The sequence below is a fragment of the Silurus aristotelis genome (genome assembly GCF_946808225.1).
Source record: "Silurus aristotelis genome assembly, chromosome: 28".
Classification (NCBI taxonomy): Eukaryota; Metazoa; Chordata; class Actinopteri; order Siluriformes; family Siluridae; genus Silurus; species Silurus aristotelis.
This window is the reverse complement of record NC_139601.1, coordinates 16,792,665-16,800,631: the sequence shown is the minus strand read 5'-3', so window position 1 is coordinate 16,800,631 and position 7,967 is coordinate 16,792,665. Positions and strand designations below refer to the sequence as shown.

General features: G+C 38.4%; 2 pseudogenes across 2 annotated transcripts; both read right to left on the bottom strand.

Moving 5' to 3' along the window:
- Positions 1 to 1,137: 1,137 nt before the first annotated feature.
- Positions 1,138 to 2,124, bottom strand: LOC310722187 (trace amine-associated receptor 6 pseudogene; annotated as a pseudogene). The gene has a single exon. The product of its transcript is annotated as a trace amine-associated receptor 6 pseudogene (transcript).
- Positions 2,125 to 5,300: 3,176 nt separating this feature from the next.
- LOC310722309 (trace amine-associated receptor 6 pseudogene) lies at positions 5,301 to 6,287 on the bottom strand (annotated as a pseudogene). The gene has a single exon. The product of its transcript is annotated as a trace amine-associated receptor 6 pseudogene (transcript).
- Positions 6,288 to 7,967: the final 1,680 nt, after the last annotated feature.

The window sequence follows — 7,967 nt, the reverse complement described above, 5'->3', positions numbered from 1 at the left end:
CCTATAATTGATTGCTGGTTTAGTAAGGAGCTATCTTTTTGTTTTATCTAATCATTTAATCAGCAAGTACCCTTGTAGCGACTCTGTAGTCATAATTTATAATTATGTGAAATTCATACATCATACAAACTGTCACGACAGTGACCACGCAAGGGAAACGGGAGTAACTCAATCACTGTTTATTCACGTGCGGAAACAAAACAGGAGTTCAGAAGTCTTACAAACCGTTATGCGGGGTAAATCCTGAAAGCGGGTATATTCTACAAAGCGGGTAGAATTCACAAAGCGGGTATATATATTTCACAGAGCAGGTAATCCGTAATGCGAGTGCAATCCGTAAAGTGATTATAATCCGTACGATCCGAAAAGGGAGTTGGAACCAGAAGGAGTTCTGGCAGTCAGGAGTCCAGTAGATCACTGGAGTAACCATGTAGATCCGACGGCGAGTGAGGTGGAAACAGTAACTTATAAAGGGGCATGGAAATGAGGAACAGGTGCCAGTGATTAGCGCCAGGAGAGGCTGAGAGAGAGGCTCGGAGGGAGGTGTGGCAGGAGGATCCCGGAGACAAACACAACTGCACAATGTTTTCCTAATGGTCAAAAACCAAACCCACACATCAAATTTATTAAACCTCAGGTGCCATTTGGAAGACCACACATGGTCCTAAAGAGAAAATCAAAGATCTTTTTGACTGTGAGATTTTTGAGATACAAGTACTACATGATCATTTGTTCATACTGTACACATTTAAGATATAATATGAAATGTTTACTTTATATTAACTTGAATATATTTTCTATATACTATAATATATTTAATGCATACGATTAAAAAAGAAAGATTTAAACAGTCAACTTTCAATGAATATTATGATGTACATTTTTTACATCAAATAAAAAACCCCTTTGAACTCAATGGTGAGAATGTGACTGTCATTACTTATGATGTGAATCTGTATAAATATATTATTTAATTCTCAATCTTTAGCTATAGCATGTATCTTATACTGTAAAATATAAAATAAGAATAAACTCTTTCCCCTAAATGATAGGTTTCAATACAATGTGTTTCATTGATGGCTTGATAATAAATATCTAAATTCAGAAATATCAGGTGAAAAAGAGAAAAACATCTATTTATGAAATCACACTGATTAATGAAGAGTCTGTTTGGAATATTTGCAGAGTTATTATTATTTTAAAGCACCTTCTAAACCAGGGGTAAAACAGAGCGTAAATAAATGGATTAATGGTGGAATTAAGACACAACACAATATATAAATTATTACCAGTTTCCTCCTGTATTTCAATAACACCGCCTAATAAACTGTAAATGTAACATGGAATTAAACACGCCAGAAACACAGACACTAAAATGCCGAGGACTTTGGCTGCTTTTCTCTCAGATTTCATGGAGGTGATTTTCTGTGTTTGAGGTCGTGTGTGATTATTAAGCTCTCTGATAGCAGTGGCGTGTTTCTTAGCGATCAGAAAAACCAGACTGTACAATATGATTATGACAGAAAGAGGAAATATAAATGATGCAACAAGATCAATTATAAAACAAACCTCATTTATAAGGGAAATACACTCTCCAGGACACGTTACAGAATCACTGAATTGTCCATTAAAGTAAAAGAACATTGTGCTATAAATCAGACTCATGCACCAGTTAAAAGACACTACAATGATCATAGTCCTTGTGGAGATGGTGTTTGTGTAGAGAAAGGGGTGCAAGAGCGCCAAATAGCGATCCACAGAGATCAAAGTGATATTATAGACGGAACAGTTCGTGATGAAACTACTAATTAAAAAATAGCTGATGCAGAAAACTTGTTTAAAAATCCAGCAGGACTCAATAATCCAGATTAACATTGGAAGCATCACTAAAGCACCGATGAGGAAATCCGACACGGCCAGTGAGAACACGAGGATGTTGGTCGGTGTGTGAAGCTGCTTGAAGTGAAGAACAGAGATGATGACGAGCAGATTTCCACACACTGTTAGAAGAACCACAGCAGCTGAACACACGTACAGTAAGATATAAACTGCAGGAGATCCAGATCTCTCTGGACAGGAGAAATGCTCACAGAGATCCGAGAGATTCAACTCCATCACATTCATGAACACAGCAATTTAATTGATGTTGAAATACTTTAAAGAAACACTTTATATTGTTAACCGTTAACTGTAAAAGGTCACCAATAAATGACCAAAGAATCAAACAGCTCGGTGCTTTTATAGTATAAATTAAACACACCCCTTAATTTGAGTGACAGAATAATACTTATGTCATCTACTTTGAAAGAAAAGAATAAGACACACACCATATCGTTGTAAATCTACAAATCTCAAGGTTTGTTCTTCTTAATAACTGTCTACCATCTGTCAAATTCACTTTTTAACTGCATCATACACAAAACACAGAATCAAGTAACATTTTCTTCCATTTCTATATGAAAGGCATCTCTACAGATGTAGAATAAAAGAAGATTTAAAGGAAGATTTAATAGAAAAGATTCCATTAAACTTGTTATTAATTTATTGGCCCACAGAAAATTCTCTCAGGGTCCAAAAGGAAAAAAATCACAGATATGGCTAAACCAGAGGTCCTGCATGGATTTTCAATGGACAAGCCCAAATGAAGTCTTGTTCTAATGCTTATATCTTGGGTATAGTGGCACCCAGGTTTCCAATAGTTAAAATGTATGCATTTACATTTTCAGTTTTTGGCAAACAACCTAATCCAGAGCTTATTTGTATATAATGTTTGCATCTGAGCAGGAACGGGGCTAAGGGCTTTGCTCAGCATCCCACAAGTGGCAGCTTGGTTTGGCTGGGATTTGAGCTCATGACCTTTGAAACCAAAGTTTAATATCTTAACCACTAAGCTATTCCCTCCCCATGCCTATTTTATTCATGAATCTTCCCAGCAAACATGCCCTTTTGCTACATATGTGGGGCCACTTCTCACAGCCCGTGGGTTGTGGGCTTTGTTACCAAAGTGAAATCTGGGACAAGTGAGGGCCACACACTATATCCTTTTTAGCATGGTATGGTTCTTTATGTCTTTTGATATCTCGTGGTCAGGCCCTTCCGGGTCGCAAGCGCTTTGCCAGGTTGGCGGTTTTCTGGCACTCACTCTTTCAGATTATTGCCATGATTCGGCCCACCAGGTATTCAAGAATGCCACTCGCATGTGCTTATAGCCAGATGATCTGCTCTGTTACCCCAAGTTCCTGACAGTTTTCTCACCTGTTTCCCGCATGGTTTGCTGGTGGCCTACTCTGCCAGTTCCCACTCCCAGTTTTCTGCCCAGCCCCACGTTCCTCTGCCAGAATTCCGACTGAGGACTTTTTTGTAACTCCTGCCTCACTGTGGTTACTGGTATATGTTGTGGAACTGTTTTTCATGTTATTTCCTGCATTGCTCTGTACTCTGTGTTTGGATTACTGGACTGAGTTTCGGACCGTGTTTTGCTCTGCCCTCTGTGATTTGGTCTGACAGTGTTTGGAACCAAGACTGTTTTTTTTTTTTGGATTGTGCTTTTGCCTGCCCCATATTGCTTTGTTGCTGTGCCTGACTTTTGGTACTGTTTTGGATATGATTCTGTCTGCCACTTATTATTTCAGTTTGTTAGTGTTTAGACATTGGCCTGTTTGGTGGTTTTTTAACCTGCCTTTCCTTTCCTGTCGGTGCTTTTACGTTTTCAGACAGACTGTGTTTTTTACTGCCGGTTTTCACTTTATTATATTTCAGTCTGCGTCTTTGTTTTCGTTGGGAGTGACGAGGATGGACAGGATTCCAAATGAGTTTATTAGAGGGACAGCCCACGTAGGATGTTTTGGTGACAAGGTGAGGGAGGTGAGATTGAGATGGTTTGGACATGTGCAGAGGAGGGACATGAGTTATATTGGTAGAAGAATGCTGAGGATGGAGCCACCAGGTAGGAGGAAAAGAGGAAGGCCAAGGAGGAGGTTCATAGATGTGGTGAGGAAAGACATGCATGTAGTTGGTGTAAAAGAGGCAGATGTAGAGGACAGGGTGGTATCGAGAAGGATGATCCGCTGTGGAGACCCCTAATGGGAGCAGCTGAAAGAAGAAGAAGAAGAAGAAGTCTGCGTCCTGACTTCGGGTCCTAGTGCTCGGCTCTGAATCTCATCCCAATAATTGATTTGCTGGTTTAGTAAGGAGCTATCTATTTGTTTTATCAAATCATTTAATCAGCAAGTACCCTTGTAGCGACTCTGTAGTCATAATTTATAATTATGTGAAATTCATACATCATACAAACTGTCACAACAGTGACCACGCAAGGGAAACGGGAGTAACTCAATCACTGTTTATTCACGTGCGGAAACAAAACAGGAGTTCAGAAGTCTTACAAACCGTTATGCGGGGTAAATCCAGAAAGCGTGTATATTCTACAAAGCGGGTAGAATTCACAAAGCGGGTATATATTTCACAGAGCAGGTAATCCGTAATGCGAGTGCAATCCGTAAAGTGATTATAATCCGTACGATCGGAAAAGGGAGCAGGAACCAGAAGGGAATGCTGGCAGTCAGGAGTCCGGTAGATCACTGGAGTAACCATGTAGATCCGACGGCGAGTGAGGTGGAAACAGTAACTTATAAAGGGGCATGGAAATGAGGAACAGGTGCCAGTGATTAGCGCCAGGAGAGGCTGAGAGAGAGGCTCGGAGGGAGGTGTGGCAGGAGGATCCCGGAGACAAACACAACTGCACAATGTTTTCCTAATGGTCAAAAACCAAACCCACACATCAAATTTATTAAACCTCAGGTGCCATTTGGAAGACCACACATGGTCCTAAAGAGAAAATCAAAGATCTTTTTGACTGTGAGATTTTTGAGATACAAGTACTACATGATCATTTGTTCATACTGTACACATTTAAGATATAATATGAAATGTTTACTTTATATTAACTTGAATATATTTTCTATATACTATAATATATTTAATGCATACGATTAAAAAAGAAAGATTTAAACAGTCAACTTTCAATGAATATTATGATGTACATTTTTTACATCAAATAAAAAACCCCTTTGAACTCAATGGTGAGAATGTGACTGTCATTACTTATGATGTGAATCTGTATAAATATATTATTTAATTCTCAATCTTTAGCTATAGCATGTATCTTATACTGTAAAATATAAAATAAGAATAAACTCTTTCCCCTAAATGATAGGTTTCAATACAATGTGTTTCATTGATGGCTTGATAATAAATATTTAAATTCAGAAATATCAGGTGAAAAAGAGAAAAACATCTATTTATGAAATCACACTGATTAATGAAGAGTCTGTTTGGAATATTTGCAGAGTTATTATTATTTTAAAGCACCTTCTAAACCAGGGGTAAAACAGAGCGTAAATAAATGGATTAATGGTGGAATTAAGACACAACACAATATATAAATTATTACCAGTTTCCACCTGTATTTCAATAACACCGCCTAATAAATTGTAAATGTAACCTGGAAGTAAACATGCCAGAAACACGGCCACTAAAATGCCGAGGACTTTGGCTGCTTTTCTCTCAGATTTCATGGAGGTGATTTTCTGTGTTTGAGGTTGTGTGTGATTATTAAGCTCTCTGATAGCAGTGGCGTGTTTCTTAGCGATCAGAAAAACCAGACTGTACAATATGATTATGACAGAAAGTGGAAATATAAATGATGCAACAAGATCAATTATAAAACTAACCTCATTTATAAGGGAAATACACTCTCCAGGACACGTTACAGAATCATTGAATTGTCCATTAAAGTAAAAGAACATTGTGCTATAAATCAGACTCATGCACCAGTTAAAAGACACTACAATGATCATAGTCCTTGTGGAGATGGTGTTTGTGTAGAGAAAGGGGTGCAAGAGCGCCAAATAGCGATCCACAGAGATCAGAGTGATATTATAGACGGAACAGTTCGTGATGAATCCACTAATTAAAAAATAGCTGATGCAGAAAACTTGTTTAAAAATCCAGCAGGACTCAATAATCCAGATTAACATTGGAAGCATCACTAAAGCACCGATGAGGAAATCCGACACGGCCAGAGAGAGCACGAGCATGTTGGTCGGTGTGTGAAGCTGCTTGAAGTGAAGAACAGAGATGATGACGAGCAGATTTCCACACACTGTTAGAAGAACCACAGCAGCTGAACACACGTACAGTAAGATATAAACTGCAGGAGATACAGATCTCTCTGGACAGGAGAAATGCTCACAGTGATCCGAGAGATTCAACTCCATCACGTTCATGAACACAGCAATTTAATTGATGTTGAAATACTTTAAAGAAACATTTCATATTGTTAACCGTTAACTGTAAAAGGTCACCAATAAATGACCAAAGAATCAAACAGCTCGGTGCTTTTATAGTATAAATTGAACACACCCCTTAATTTGAGTGACAGATTAATACTTATGTCATCTACTTTGAAAAAAAAAGAAAAAGACACACACCATATCGTTGTAAATCTACAAATCTCAAGGTTTGTTCTTCTTAATAACTGTCTACCATCTGTCAAATTCATTTTTTAACTGCATCATACACAAAACACAGAATCAAGTAACATTTTCTTCCATTTCCATATGAAAGACATCTCTACAGATGTAGAATAAAAGAAGATTTGAAGGAAGACTTAATAGAAAAGATTCCACTAACTTGTTATTAATTTATTGGCCCACAGAAAATTGTCTTAGGATCCAAAAGGAAAAAATCACAGATATGGCTAAACCAGAGGTCCTGCATGGATATTCTATGTTAATTATATATATATAGGAAAAATGGGAAGAATTGTATATACAGGGTATGCTTATGTACAGTAAACAGTAATCACATAAGGTGGTTGCTGTGATTGTCCTTAAAGTGAACGTGTGCGGTATGGTGTGGTATAAAGTGCACTGTGCCATGTCAAGTCAAGTTTATTTCTATAGCGCTTTTCACAACAGACATTGTCTCAAAGCAGCTTTACAGAAATCAACAGTGAAGGTGAATGGTGTGCATTTATCCCTGATGAGCAGCCGTGGCGACGAAAAACTCCCTTTTTGAAAACTTAACATTTCTGATCATCACAGATCCAGCATCAGCTTCTCCATGCCAGAGCCTTTAAACACTCCAGGAGGTCCAATGTCAAAACTCCACACGTGTAGTGGGATCCAATTGCCACTGGTACGTCTCTAGATGGTTCGGGATGTTTGCGAGTTTGGCATCTACTTCTTTAAAGTCCATAATCTTCTTGAGGTGGGACGTGACTGGAGCTGGCCAAACCTCAAAAAGCCTCGGGATGGGGAGAGAAAGAGAAGCAGTGGAGAGGAATTAGCGTAGCTGCTGTTCCTAATATTAACAGCACAAGTTGATAATGTGCATGTGATCAGATTTTCTGGAGCACAAGGTTATGATGTGATGTGTGTTATGTGTAGGCTTTGCTAAAAAGATATGTTTTTAATCTGCACTTAAACTGGGAGAGTATATCTGAACCCCGAACACTGTCAGGAAGACTGTTCCAGAGTTTAGGAGCTAAATGTGAGAATGATCTACCACCTTTAGTGGACTTTGCTATTCTAGGAACTACTAGAAGTCCAGAGTTTTGAGATCTCAGGGAGCGTGACGGATTGTAGCTTGTTAAAAGACTGGAGAGATACATGGAGATAAACCATTTAGTGCTTTATAAGTGAGTAGCAGTAGTTTGTAGTCTATTCCAAACTTAACAGGAAGCCAGTGTAGGGACGATAAGATTGGGGTTATATGATCATATTTTCTTGACCTAGTAAGAACTCTTGCTGCGGCATTCTGAACTAACTGAAGCTTGTTTATTAATGATGCAGGACATCCACCTAGTAATGCATTACAGTAGTCTATTCTGGAGGTCATGAACGCATGGACGAGCTTCTTTGCATCGGATATGGATAACATGTTTCTTAGCTTAGAAATATTTC